The 15,387-nt window shown below is 43.0% G+C and overlaps 1 long non-coding RNA gene across 4 annotated transcripts in view; it reads right to left on the bottom strand.

Annotated features, from left to right (window-relative positions):
- Positions 1-14,986, bottom strand: part of LOC129829190 (uncharacterized) — a 74,528-nt gene extending 59,542 nt beyond the window's left edge. Inside the window, exons 1-2 of one of the 4 annotated variants that reach the window (XR_008755351.1) lie at positions 13,520-14,585; positions 3,137-3,324 (exon numbers count right to left, since the gene is read on the bottom strand). This is a non-coding gene — a long non-coding RNA (uncharacterized LOC129829190). Of the gene's footprint in view, positions 1-3,136; positions 3,325-13,519; positions 14,586-14,607 lie in introns of those variants that run through there. The other 3 variants (XR_008755352.1, XR_008755350.1, XR_008755349.1) reach the window with 3 other exon arrangements.
- Between the last annotated feature and the right edge of the window lie 401 nt (positions 14,987-15,387).

Here is a 15,387-nt window from a genome sequence, read left to right on the forward strand (position 1 = left end):
TGGTAGCAGTAATGTAAAACTGATTTATAGCTAAAATATGCAAATTTCATCAATAGTTTGTAGGCTATGAGTGGAAGCCAGGAAATGCTAAATGTGTTTATGTTAATTAACGGTCAATTACCATGAGACTGGCAGTTATTTAAGTGATAATGCCCGAGAAGCCGGTGTTTGGAGGATATATTGGCACGGGTGTTGTTGGGCCCGAGATGAAGTGTAGGTCCGGCAAACCGTGCCAATATATCCTCCAAACACTGGCTTCGAGGGCATTATCACTTTTACATAATGCGTTACCAACATATTCAAATAACGATTGACATATTTTCATTATAAACATTATTTTGCTGAATTTATTCATACTATTTCATCATTCCACAAGATATAGTCCCGACACAAATCTAGGGTTGCTACCCAAGCTGGTCGTTCATTCTATTGGTTCGGCTGCCAGAGACGCGACTCGGTCGTTCAGTCTTTTTGTTCTGTATCTATGGATGCGACCCAGTCGTTTGTTTTAAATGTTCCATTGCCATACTGGCTGGCAACGTTCTTATCCCTTGCTTGCTAAACAGCCAACTACGGCTAACTTAGTCATGTCAAACAGTACAGACAGAATAACAACAATAGCTGCATTTGCATTTGGTGAAGCTGTTTTCTAGTGACATTTATTTGGATACATTGCCATGAGGCGCAATATACGCCTGGCATAGAAAATGTGCTCACTCGTCAGGACACTGTTGTTCAGAGGAGCTAGCCAACAACACAGCTACAGTAACACAATCACTTCAAACTGAAGCTAGAAAGACTGCAAACTAGCTGCATTTTGTTTTGTTTGACCTTTTTTCAATCAACATTTCTTTGTATATATCCATAAAAATGATGCCAGCTGATTCATGATTTCGACTGGCTGAGAATCGCTGCCTGCCTGCCTGTCTGTATCCTCCCGACTCCCAACAGACACGTTCATTGCTATGGGACAGCTGGAGATTGAATTTGAATATTGTTGCAAATGTCGGAGAGACAGACAGCAAGGTTTATACAATTCTCCAACCTGTGGAAAACTAAATGCTAGTCTAAAGGAAATGTGAGATAATGTCTAGATCCTTTTTATAGTGGAGATCAAGTTCATAAATTGCCTGGCTGGGCTGATGAGACAGTGGAATGCGCAGTCAGATGGAACAGAGTAAATATGCATTTTAACGCCATAGATTTAGCTGGTGGTAACTTGTGGAATAGACACCGGCTGGAATGCAGTTTTAACCAATCAGCGTTCAGGATTAGAACCACCCATTGTATAATTGCTTGACAATCACCGGCTGACAAAATTTCATGACCGCCACACACACACACACACACGGATCTGCTGGCATTTCACTGGTATAAAACACAGGCCTACACTTAGCGCCACAACAGTGCTAAGAAGCAATGTGCAAAGTGCTGATTATTTTAATCTGCAGGAGAGTGTAAAGGAATGTTGGACTTTGCTACACAAACTGGTGTGCGTCTATCACACACTTGAACTGGTCCAAAGAAACCTATCACAGCGGCCAGCTCAATGAAAAAGGCAACACTGTACACACACACACACACACACGCAGATAAACACATCCAGATAAACACGTGTGCACGCACGCACAGGCGCACACACACACAAATACACACACAAACAAGGTTAATGTTGTACAGCCTAACAGATCCATCTAAACGATGCCTTTGTGTGTAGGACTTTGCAAAGTTTGGCTTCCGTATAAAAGAGTGAGCTCAGGCAGAGGATTGTACAGAGCATGAGTAAGTAAACCACCTAAATTCCTCTCACACGCTTCGACAGGAATCCAGCGAACAGGCAAAGGAGGCGGAGAGGTGGTGGTGGGGCAGAGGAGAGGAGGAGAGAAGGGTGCACTCTTTTCAAAGGCAGGGCATAATTTGTCCTGTTCTCAGTGTGGTACAAAAACAGAACTTAACATGTAGCAAACAAGAGCGAGGTCGCCAATCGTCAGCGATGTTAACCCTTTGTATGGACCCACCGACAACGAGGGCCCAGGGGAGCCCAGCAAACCACAGATACTCTCAGTACAAAGCGGAAGGAAAAAACAAGAGTATTGTAAAAACTTAGGTGAAGAAATGAAAGGATCAAGAAAAGATTTGTCAATGACTGGGCAGCACATGAAAGAAGATGCTGTTTTCTTATTCTATATAGCCCGCGTTGAGGTCTGACGAAAGCACTTGATCAATAACATGCATTATCGTCCTTATTAATAACGTTGGCACGCAGACGCACAAAGACGACATCAATAGGCGGGCGCACATGCAAAGAGAGATGATTAGTGAGGTGCTATAGGAGGGGCCAGCTAGGAAAATATTCATAAGGGCCACAAGTCTATCCCAAGGGCCGCTCTCTCTTTAAACACATTGAAGAGAAGGGGGAAAGTGTTCTGTTCATCCTCAGAACCACCCGAACATTTGAGAGCGAGAGAGAGAAAGGCAGAGGCCACTCTGCAGCCAAACTACACACTAGTCTCCCACTTACAGCCGGGTCGGCATTGGGTGTCTCAGAAGTGGAAAGAAAACGGAGCGTGTTCCTTTTATTGTTTGTTTTTCTAGCACTTTGTGTTATTCTGGTTCCCTCTCTCTGTTCTCTCTGTCTTTACGTTACATAATGAGGTCCATCCATCCCAATTAGGAGGTGTTGCTTCCTGACGAGGGGTGTGTGTAGTGGGTAAGGGGACGGGAGGGCGGAGGAGGGTACTGGGTTTTGTGTTCTTCTTCTGAGAGCTTTTTTAATTGTGTATAAAATAAACTGGGGTGCTGAGCATCAATCGTTAGCTTATACAAATATCAAGAGGGGTAAAGCTAACCCGACTATCCCTTAGGATTACTCTTGCACACTATGGATTCGGTATGCAGAACAATTTGAGAGGCGTTCAATCTGGATGAACCGCAGGCAAATGCAATCACACCTACTCCTCAAGAAATACAACAATAAACCCTAAATCCAATACTTTCAGCCTCCATTGCCAGTCTCCATGGAGAAACATGGAGACACTCCACACACACAATCACACACATACTTCTCTCCCTCCGTGACACACGCAAAGCTGAAGTGTGTTTTTGTTTTGGGAAGAAGAGAGGGTTAATTACTTACACTTCTCGATCAGAAACATATTTACTGACTTCTCCCCTCTCCTTTCTCTTTCATTCTGGGGGATGGGGGGGAAGCAGGAGGGATAAGAGGGAGTAGGAGGTTAACTTCTTGTGTGTCTGAATGGAGAACAGCTGCAGGGTGCTGGCCAGGGACAGTTCCACTTGGCTAGAGAGAAGACCAGAGACCCCCTGGGGAGAACAAGAGAGAGATGAGAGGAGAGAGAGTGGAGAGGTGGGGAGAGAAAAATATATAGTAGGAGTGGGGAGAAGATGGCAGGGGTAGAGAGAGATAGGGCAGTCAACAACAAAAAACGTACAGAAGAGGAGAAGAGTGTTAATGGAAGTGCTGAGTGTTTCCCATAAACAGATCATAGTAGCCTGAGGGTATATCACAGCCCAGTTGACTTTACAGAGCAGCGGAGGGATTCAAAAACGCAACACTTCATCTGCTAGTAGAGGACTCACAAACAGTTATTGATTGAGACTGACACTTATAGCAAAATAACTGCAAAAAAACCCTGACCAAACTCAAACGACGCATCATCGGTGTAAAAAAAAAAGTAGAAAGAAGCTTTGCTTCGTACGAATCAACAAACCGCCGATACCCCCCAGAGAAAGAGGCACTGTGGGAACACGTTTGGTAGCAAAGCATTCTGGGAAAGGACACAAACGTGTAAGAGGCTCATCTGGGTGATTTCCTACACTGGCTGTTTTTCTCCAGTCGATCAGGCATCGGTAATGCTTTAATGAGCTGGCTGTCAGTACATGATGAGTTGTGTGTGACACCACAGAAAAAACACGTTATATAAACAGCACCCTCTCGGATATAGACTATAATCAGATAGGGGAGGGGCAGGGAGTCGTTGAGTCATTCTGTTGTCAGGAGGTGTTGCCAACGATGCAGACAACTCCATATTTAATGGAGAGTTTCACTTGCTGTTTTTAAGAGTTAGTATCTGAATAGGACTATATCTGTGTCTGTATCTGGCAGTGCTGGAATCTGTGAGTTGGGTAATAAGGCCAGAAGACCGTTCTAGCTGGGACTGTTGGCCGATTCTTGAATCACTGGGCACTTCATGCATGGAGCGTTTCTGCCACCCAGTGGTTAAAGGGAACATAAAAGCTTCCCTGCGGTGCTCTATGCCCAATTCTAAATAGGCCTCTAGCTGCTTCTGTCCCATCTTCAGCCTATCTGGGAACAAGGAGAAGCTTTAACCATACTGCTTATACCTGTGAAGTAATTCCAGAACTATTTCAAGTGCCTCTAGGGGTAAGAGGTGGAATTAGGCCGAAGCCATCTAAACTCAAGTTTGTGTGTGTGTGTGTGTTTTACTATCCTTGTGGGGACCAGGATAGGAAAACAAGAAAATTCAGACAAGTGGGGACATTTCGCCGGTCCCCACAAGGAAAAAAGCTATTTTAGGCTTAGGGGTTAGGTTCAGGGTTGCAAGTAGGGTTTGAATTAGGGTTAGGAGTTAAGGTTAGCAAAGAAATGTTGGTCCCAATAAGGAGAGGGAGAGAGAGAGAGAGAGAGAGAGAGAGAGAGAGAGAGAGAGAGAGAGAGAGAGAGAGAGAGAGAGAGAGAGGCCCCACCCACCACCAGAGCATCACCACCTCCATTGGCCCAGCCAGTCTGGACTAGAGGTTGACCGATTAATGAGCATGGCCGATTAATTAGGGCCGGATTCAAGTTTTCATAACAATCGGTAATCGATTATGGCCGATTACATTGCACTCAACGAGGAGACTGCGTGGCAGGCTGACCACCTCTTACGCGAGTGCAGGAAGGAGCCATGGTAAGTTGCTAGCTAGCATTAAACGTATCTTATAAAAGACAATCAATCTTAACATAATCATAATAACTACACATGGTTGATGATGTTACTAGTTTAACTAGCTTGTCCTGCGTTGCAAATAATCAACGCGGTGCCTGTTAATTTATCATCGAATCACAGCCTACTTCACCAAACGGGGGATGAGCGCATTCGCGAAAAAAGCACTGTCATTGCACTGTCATTGCACCAATGTACCTAACCATGAACATCAATGCCTTTCTTAAAATCAATACACAAGTATATATTTTTTAATCTGCATAAATCTGCATAAAATAAATTCATGTTAGCAGGTAATATTAACTAGGGAAATTGTGTCATTTCTCTTGCATTCTGTGCAAGCAGAGTCAGGGTATATGCAGCAGTTTGAGGCGCCTGGCTCGTTTCTTCCTAACAAAGACCGTAATTAATTTGCCAAGATTTTACATAATTATGACATAACCTGTCTAGGATCAGCGTGCCGCTAGCGGCACACCCCCCCCCCACACTGAAAAACCAGTGCCGCGAAATTCAAAAAAAATATTTTTTTAAAACATTTAACTTTCACACATTAAAGTCCAATACAGCTAATGAAAGACACAGATCTTGTGAATCCAGTCAACATGTCCGATTTTTAAAATGTTTTACAGGGAAGACACAATATGTAAAGATGTACATCTATTACCTAAAAACACATTAGCATAATCCACCATCTTTTATTTGTCCACCAACACCAGTAGCCATCACCAATTCGGCTAAACTAAGATATTTATAGCCCCTAACTAACAAAAAAACTCATCAGATGACAGTCTGATAACATATTTATGGTATGGGATAGGTTTTGTTAGAAAAAAGTGCATATTTCAGGTAGATGGCATAGGTTACAATTGCACCCACCGTCACAGAAGGAATAGAAAAACTACTTAGAGCAACGTGTTTACCTACTTACTAATCATCAAACATTTCGTAAAAATACACAGCATACACGAATCGAAAGACACAGATCCTGTGAATACAGACAATATTTCAGATTTTCTAAGTGTCTTACAGCGAAAACACAATAAATCATTATATTAGCATAGCACATAGCACATAGCAGCCCAGCATTGATTCTAGCCAAAGTGAGCGATAACGTCAACATCGCCAAAAATATATTAATTTTTTCACTAACCTTCTCAGAATTCTTCAGATGACACTCCTGTAACATCATATTACACAATCCATATAGAGTTTGATCGAAAACGTTTATATTTAGCCACCAAAATCATGGTTAGACAATGTGAAATGTAGCTCAGCTGGTCAGAAAATGTCCTTGCGCCACTTAGACAGTGATCTACTCTTATACATAAATACTCATAAACGTGACTAAAAAATATAGGGTGGACAGGGATTGATAGACAATTTAATTCTTAATACAATTGCGGAATTACATTTTTTAATTTATCCTTACTTTTCAATACAGTTTGCGCCAAGCGAAGCTACGTCAAAAAACATGGCGTCCTAAGCCACTAAAATGTTTCGACAGAAACACGATTTATCATAATACAAATGTCCTACTTTGAGCTGTTCTTCCATCAGTATCTTGGGCAAAGGATCCTTTCTTGGGAGTAATCGTCTTTTGGTGGAAAGCTGTCCTCTTGCCATGTGGAAATGCCAACTGCGTTCGGGATGAACTGAAAAGCGTGCCCAGCTATTCACATCGTTTCAAAAATAAATGTCCCAAAATCGCACTAAACGGATATAAATTGCTATAAAACGCTTTAAATTAACTACCTTATGATGTTTTTAACTCCTATAACGAGTGAAAAGATGACCGGAGAAATATAACAGGCTAAACTAACGCTTGGAACAGGGGCGGCTCGGTGTCCTCCACGCGCGTTACGCACCAAGAAAAGACTTGCTAGCTACAGGGTTTTTTAATTTATAGGGCCTGTGAACGCGCAATCGACCCCATTGGAATCGTCATCACGTAAAGGCATCCAGGGGAAGACGTAAGAAGTGTCCGTATAGTCATAGCAATAACAGTGCCCTTTTAACTGACTTCAGAACAGTGGCCAACATTTCTGAAATCTGACTCCATGTCAGGGAAATTGCTGTAGAATGGGCTCTGTTCCACTTAGAGACAAAATGTCAACTCCTATAGAAACTATAGACTGTTTTCTATCCAATAATAATAATAATATGCATATTGTACGATCAAGGATTTTGTGGGAAGCCGTTTCAAAAATTACCCAATTAGCATAAATAGTCTCAACAGCGCCCCCATCCTCAACAGGATAACATTAAAGGTTGTGCAATGTAACAGCAATATTTAGACTTATGGATGCCCCTCGTTCGATAAAATATGGAACGGTTCCATATTTCACTGAAAGAATAAACGTTTTGTTTTCTAAATGATCGTTTCCGGATTTGACCATATTAATGACCTAAGGCTCGTATTTCTGTGTGTTAATTATATTATAATTAAGTCTATGATTTGATATTTGATAGAGCAGTCTGACTGAGCGGTGGTACGCAGCAGCAGACTCGTAAGCATTCATTCAAACAGCACTTTCCTGCATTTGCCAGCAGCACTTCGCAATGCTTGAAGCACAGCGCTGTTTATGACTTCAAGCCTATCAACTCCCGAGATTAGACTGGCAATACTATAGTGCCTATAAGAACATCCAATAGTCAAAGGTATATGAAATACAAATGGTATTGAGAGAAATAGTCCTATAATTCCTATAATAACTACAACCTAAAACTTCTTAACTGGGAATATTGAGGACTCATGTTAAAAGGAACCACCAACTTTCAACAGCAGGACCAGTGCAGCTACACAGAGGCCCTCAGAAGACAGGAGAACTCTGCAGGTAGGAATGAGTCTGATTAAACAGCTCCTCCATGACGTTTGCACTACAAGCGTGCACACACAAACACACACACACACACACACACACACACACACACACACACACACACACACACACACACACACACACACACACACACACACACACACACACACACACACACACACACACACACACACACACACACACACACACACACTATTGTACTAAAAGTTTGCTTGTTCAATGAATATGAAGAAGGAAAAAAGAAAAAGAGAACAAATGTTTGCTGTTATCCATTGTTTATCGTACTCTTAACAACTTAGTAGTCAGTTGTTACTGTATTTTCGGCTGTGTTGTTCTTTCTTTTTGCTACATGAAATCGCTATCATTTAGCATGTGGAACAATCAGGGCTTATTAAACTCATCAACCTTTGGACTGAAGAGTTTAGCACTGGAGTTTTTTGTTGTTGTTGATGTCATCATTCTGCAGGACACATGGTGTAAAGCAGACATTGTCACTCACCGGCCCACAGTCTACAGAGAGGTAATTGTGCCGTCACAGAAACACAGCTCTGTCAATAGAAGCAGAAACTCTGAAGGATAGGTCATTTGGTACAAATCCGAACCGCAAAATCGAATTGATCCCCTCAAAATTGGTAAATATCACATTTGGTTAAAGCTGAAAAAATGACTTGTACTGACAGAAAAGATGTGTTCCTTTGCGCAATATATATCCCCCCTCAGAATCCCTATATTACTCAGAGGAGATCTTCCCCACCCTTGAGGAGGAGACGTGCTATTTCCAGGCCCAGGGAAATGTGTTGATCTGTGGGGACACAAATGCGAGCACAGGAACACTACCTGATCTAACGAGCACACGAGGAGACAGCTTTATTACAGGCCATGCTGTTTCTAACTGTCTTAATCTCCCCCATAGAAACAGTGCCAGCACCATCATCAAAAACGGAAGGGATCTGTTGTAGCTCTGTAGAAGCATGGGTCTGTACTTTGTCAATGGTAGGTTACGGGGGGACTCTTTGGGGAAATTCACCTATTGCTCACCTCTTGGCCACAGTAGACTATATGATTACAGACACTGACCCTTTCTCTCTCAGCTCATTCACCGTCAAGCCACTAACAGCTCTGTCTAATCACAGCCAAATTGCCTTGTTCCTCAAAAGAACAGACCTGGAAACAACCACATATTCACAGCCCAGTAAGCTGTACAACATCAGAAATTCATACAGATGAGCCCAAAACAGCACAGAAGAATACCAGAAAATAACCAGTAACCAAAAAATACAAAATGGTGACATATGGACAACCCATTTTAAAACAGTCTACAACACCGTTCAAATTCATGGGAACGCAGAACAATGCCAAATTCATGAGAAGTTGAATGGAGTAGAAAAAGCTATAAAGGACAATTAAAATCCATTGGACTCCCCAATTACTGACCAGTAGCTCTATTAGAAACTTCAGCCCCTCAAATTTAAAAAAGCATACAGACCTGATGGCATCCTAAATGAGATGCTCAAATTCACTAGTGCAAAATGGGATACCTAGTCAGTTGTCCAACTGAATGCATTCAACTGAAATGTGCCTTCCACATTTAACCCAACCCCATCAGAGAGGTGCGGGGGGGCTGCCTTAATCGACATCCACGTCTTTGGCGACCGGGAAACAGTTGATTAACTGCCTTGCTCAGGGTCAGAACAACAGATTTGTACCTTGTCAGCTAGGGGATTCAATCCAGCAACCTTCCGGATACTGACCCAACGCTCTAACCACTAGGCTACCTGCCGTTTAATTAGATTCTAAGTATAGGTTATTTTCTTGACATCTGGAATCTTTGACTCATAATCCCAATCTTTAACAACGGAGAATTTGACCCTAACAATTACAGAGGCATTTGTGTGAACAGTAACCTGGGGAAGGTTTAATGTCGTATTATAAATGTAAGAGTTCTAAAATGTCTTGAGTAAAAAGGCAAATTGGATTTATACCAAAACATTGCACAACCGATCATATTTACACCCTACACACCCGGATAGATAAACATGTCCACCAAAATAATACCAACATGTATGCCTGCTTTATCGACTTCCAAAACGCATTTGATTCTATTTGGCATACGGGACTGTTCTACAAAGTGGTGTCGGGGGGTAAACATGTGACATAATTAAATCAATAAATGAAGCATCAAAACTAGCAAGAAAATAATGGAATTCTTTAACCAGGTTGCGGGGCCTTCGCCAGGGTTGCAATCTGAGCCCTGCGCTCTTCAATATTCACATCAACGAATTGGCCACTATTCTAGAAAAATCTTCAGCCCCTCGTGTTAGTCTCCACAATCCAAAGGTTAAATGCCTGCTCTTCCCAGATGATCTGTGCCTGCTGTCACCCACAGCACATGGCCTACAGCAGAGTCTGGAACCTGCTGGAGCAGTACTGCCAGACCTGGGCCCTGGCAGGAAACCCCAACAATACCAAAATAATTAGATCCAGATCTCAGGGAATTAGACCAAAGTTCTGAATTGGTACAAAATATATAGAGTACTACACACACTACAATTACTTTAGTTTAAAAATAAGCTCAACTGGACAACTAAATGAGGCAGCGAATGAACTAAGAGAGAAAGCACGCAGGGCATTCTACGCCATTAGACATCTAATTTAAATGTGTCATTGAACCAATTGCACTTTAAGGCAGCGAGGTGTGGAGTCCACTTGCAAAACAAGATTTCACCCAATGGGACAAACACCCCAATGAAACCCTGCATGCAGATTTCTGTAAGATTCTCCTACATGTCCAGAGGAAAACTACAAACAATGCATGCAGGGCAGAATTAGGTCAATATTCACTAATAATAAAACTAAAAAAAGAGCAATTCAGTTTTAGAAACATCTAAAATACAGTGATTCCCACTCATATCATTACCAAGCCCTGCAATGCCAAGAGCAAAGAAAAGAGTCCCCTCATCCAGCTGGTCCTGGGGCTGAGTACACAAACCTATTCTACTAACACACTTAAGCCTCAGGACCAGAACATCCAATCAATCAGAATAAACCAAATTACAACACAGTCAAAACAAAACTACATTACCTATTGGGAAACACAAGCACAAACACAAAGAAAAATGTAGTGCTATCTGGCCCTAAATCGATAGTACACCATGGCTAAATATTTGACCATGGTTACTGATCAAAACCTTAGAAAGACCTTGACAAAGTACAGGCTCAGTGAGCACAGCCTTACCATTGAGAAGGGTAGACACAGGAAAACCTGGCTCCCTGTAGAGGAAAGGCTGTGTAACCACGGCACCACAGCAGAACCTGAGACAGAGCTGCATTTCCGGACAAAATGTCAAAAATATTAAACAATTAGAGAGTGTCGTTTCCCCAAATGTTAAACCCATATTCAAGGTTTCAAAGACTGCTCTGATGAGAATAGTCTACAAGTCCTGTTGGGGGAAGAAGCAGAGAGCTATGAGTTGGCGGTGCACAACATTGCTGCCTGCCATAAGATGAGGGACAGTGTTTGACAGGCTAACCTCCTACACATGTCCTCTATGCCATTGTTATTGTCCATTGCATGGTCATTTTTACCCTTAATTATTGTTGTTATTGATTGTTCCGTTGACAATTATTACAATTATGTTAATTTTGTAAATGAATCTGTAAGGGCCGACGCCGGACACCAGAAGCAGGTACGGGGAGTCAGACATTTATAGAGGAGGTAATAAACAGGTGATTAAGTGAGTCCAGGTGAGTTCAATATCGCTGAAGCGCATGACGAGGGAAGGCAGGTGTGCGTAAACGATGATGGCACGAGTGCGTAATGCAGGGCAGCCTGGCGCCCACGAGCGCCAGGGGGGAAGAGCGGGAGCAGGCGTGACAGAATCACACACTTTCCAAAGCACTCTTTGGCAATATGTACATTGCTACATCTTGCCAATACAGCACATTGAATTGAATTGAGAGAGAGAGAGAGAGAGCAAGCATGCAACCGAGCAAGCGTAAAATCTTCAAAGTTGGACACTTCAAACTTACGATCATGCATTTCTTCACTACACAGTATCCACAATCCAAATGATCTCACCAGAGGTATAGGGACATTAGTACACCCTAGTGGTGGTGGCAAGGATAGTTATTTTCCTGCTAATAAAAAGGCCCTTGTCTGCAATACTATCTCATCACCAGGTGGTGGGGGTATTTGACTGTGTTGGGCATTTTGTGGTACATTGAGCGGGCTCTAGGAGACTCCAAGAGATTGTTAACCCGTTCAAACCACAAGGTGGAGGCAGAACTACTACTACAGACACACGATAGGTGCACCTGTACTTCAACAGGTGATACACACACGTGTCCTGTTCTGTTCCACTGCTTAGTCCCACTGTTTAGTTCTAAGGGTCCATGTAAATGTCTGATTTGCGGCCATGTAAACGCTGACCTGTTCACCGGACCCCCCCTCCTCCCCCACACATGTCTTAACTGCTAAATGCTTGGCTATGAAAAGCCAACTGACATTTACTGGACCTGTTGAACCCTCTACAACCACTGTTATTGTCATTTGAACCTTCTGGTCTTCTATGAACGTTTGAACATCTTGAAGAACAATCTGGCCTTAATTGGCCATGTACTCTTATAATACCCCCCCCCCCCCCCCCCCCCCCCCCAGCACAGCCAGAAGAGGACTGGCCACCCCTCAGAGCCTGATTGCTCTCTAGGTTTCTTCGTAGGTTCCTGCCTTTCGAGGGAGTTTTTCCTGGCCACCGTGCCTCTACATCGGCATTGCTTGCTCTCTGGGGTTTTAGGCTCAGTTATATAAGCAGTTTGTAATAACTGCTGCTGTAAAAAGGGCTCTACAAATACATGTGATGAATAAAGCATTACTTCATCACATACTGAAAAGATCACAGTTGACAAATATTATAAGGATACCATTCTATAAACTACCCAGTGGAGAGAGAAGACATGAAGTGATTACATCACCCACATTGAACAACTGCTCCCCACCCGACACACAGGGACAGGCTGAGTCCGGATCCCATTACCAGGTCTGAAGGAAGGACAGGAATCAATTTCCCATCATTACAATTGTGTTCATTTCAATGTTGTTGCGTTTGATTGGGGCTAGCCGGAGTGCCAGTCTGTTTGTGCTATCATGTCAACTCCTTGTCACACATTCTTATGTTTGGCTTGACAATGCGCAATGGAGTTGGCAAGACCACAAACAGATCTGGGACCAGGCTATGAGGGGGCCAATTGTGACTTGAAGCAGCAACCCTGCCATTACATAACAGTGCACTATCACATGTGCCGCTAAAGGCTAAAGGTCCAGCTAACATTGCAGAAATAATTCAACGTTTCCGTACAGGGAGGCCAAACTGATATTGAACGGTACGACAAGTCTGTACACGGTCACCGCCGCTTGAGAGCAGCAGACTATAAGAATTCTAGTTCTCTAAACGTCACCATAGAAACGACCCGCACAAAGTTGCTTGACGTGACATGAGAAGTTTTGGAGAAAATGCATAGGCTAACTTTACGTTTATGATAGGGTAATAAACTCTTTGGACCACTTTGATCCAACAACAAACAGTATATTTACATGTCATCCAAGTTGCTTACATACACGCATTGCGGACTAAACTCCACTCTATGACAGAGTCCGCTGAAACGCACATATACAGAGAATAAGCCTATTTAGAGAAACATGTGAAAGTGGTTTACCTGTCAGGCCAATGCAAAACTATGTTCTTGCTACATTTGATCCAGAGGTGACATTTTACAATCCAAAAATCCAGAATCTTCTTACATCACGCACAGGGCCGTTATGTGACATCCACCTGTGTATCGGATGGTGATGAGTTCTGAAAGCCCAACTCCTGGGCAACTGTAGCCTATGGATATGACACGGGATAATAATATTCATAAGCATGATGCGTAAAAAATATATGGATGTCAAAATGTAAATGAAGAACCCCCACGCACAGGTAAAATAATCCTCAGCTGAACACAACTCCATACAAAGCTCTCCACAACGCACGCACATCTGACCGTGGGACAAGCGATAGGCTATCCCATGAGATCCAATAGTCAATGAACTAAAGAGCACACAACTGCGAAAACGGCTTCATTTATAAAATCCACTTAAACAGAATAAATCCAGATGTGGATGAAATGTCCTCGCGTAGTCCAGTATGTTCTTTGCGTTGCCTTGTTCGACTGTAGCGCGATTCAGCGGTTTGCAATGCAGCCGCGCACTAGTTTCTCACGCTTCTTTGCATTTCCAAATAGTCGCTTATCACGCGGTAAAAGCCAGCACATAACTAAGCCATGCTGAGAGCTGCTAACCCAAAGAATTTGGGCAGCGGCCGATGGGATATGTAGTCCCCACCCACAAATAAATGTGTGACTCCAGCTGTTCCCAACCTGCATAAAACACATACTCTTTTAATGTAAGTCGGTTACATGGACTTGTTCCCCTATTTCTCTGTATTCTCATGGTCTCTCTTTAATTAAATTAACAGAACTTGACAGCAAGACTACAGGCTACATCCAAGAACAGGCCCTTCTCTGACTGAACGCTCTGCTGGCTGTCTTACATCACGTTAAAGTCTCCCTGCCAGCAGGCATGCTGTTATTTTTGAGCATTTAAAATTACTAGCACGCAAAAACTCGGCTTGGCTAAGAAGAGTAGTGGAGCTTTACACAGAATGGACTGGGTGAGTGTGGGAAGCGTGCGTAAAAGAGGCAATCAACGAGAAGCCAACCCACAAAAACGTGGTGTTCAAACAGCGTTATATACTTATCATTACCATTGTTCCGATGTTCCGGTTGGTTCCCTGAGTTGATGCACTTCCAAGACGCAGCAAACAAGCTTGGGAGTCAAACTTGCCAGATGTTTCGGATGCAGTCAATGGAAATCCCGCGCCGGGTTTTCCCTCCCACACTCACACCTGAATTCCCAAACACCTGAACTGCACGCGATCCCGTAAAGATGAAGGTGCTTGATAGCGCTCTTGTGTGAACAGGGCTGAGCGGTTACGGAAAGTGTGTGCTCACACGGCGTTGCGTGACTAGAGGGGTTGGGCCGCGGAACACAAAGGCATTGTTCAGTGTGTGATCAGTCAGTCAGTCTGCCTCTCCGGTAACACAGCAACATTCCTCCGGCGTTCCTCAGCCTCTCCCTCAGCACAGGCTGCTCTGAGTTAACCAGGGGAAAGCGAAAGTGATGTCTTTATAATTGTGTTTTATAGTGGTTCCTGCCCTTTGTGTGGTTTTCTATATTTAGCAACATGTGAGAGAGGAATGAGAAATGAAACCTTTTAAACAATCACGAAAAGAGTAACTTCTAATGATTCCTATTCACAAAAATTGTAACAATGGTAACATGACATACATTTGTCAACAAATGTGTGTCAGAATAACCCACTGCTAAAGGAATTTCTGAGATATCTTAAGTCTTCATCTGCTTTAGGGTTTTGGGACACTACTTTCTATCTCTGGTCTCTTTAGTCTCTCACTGGTCTTTTTGGGACTCACTATCTCTGTCCTGTCTGTGTGTTTTCTCTGCCTCCACAAGGGCTCATTCAGAG

This window comes from Salvelinus fontinalis, chromosome 30 (genome assembly GCF_029448725.1).
Source record: "Salvelinus fontinalis isolate EN_2023a chromosome 30, ASM2944872v1, whole genome shotgun sequence".
NCBI classification, from domain to species: domain Eukaryota; kingdom Metazoa; phylum Chordata; class Actinopteri; order Salmoniformes; family Salmonidae; genus Salvelinus; species Salvelinus fontinalis.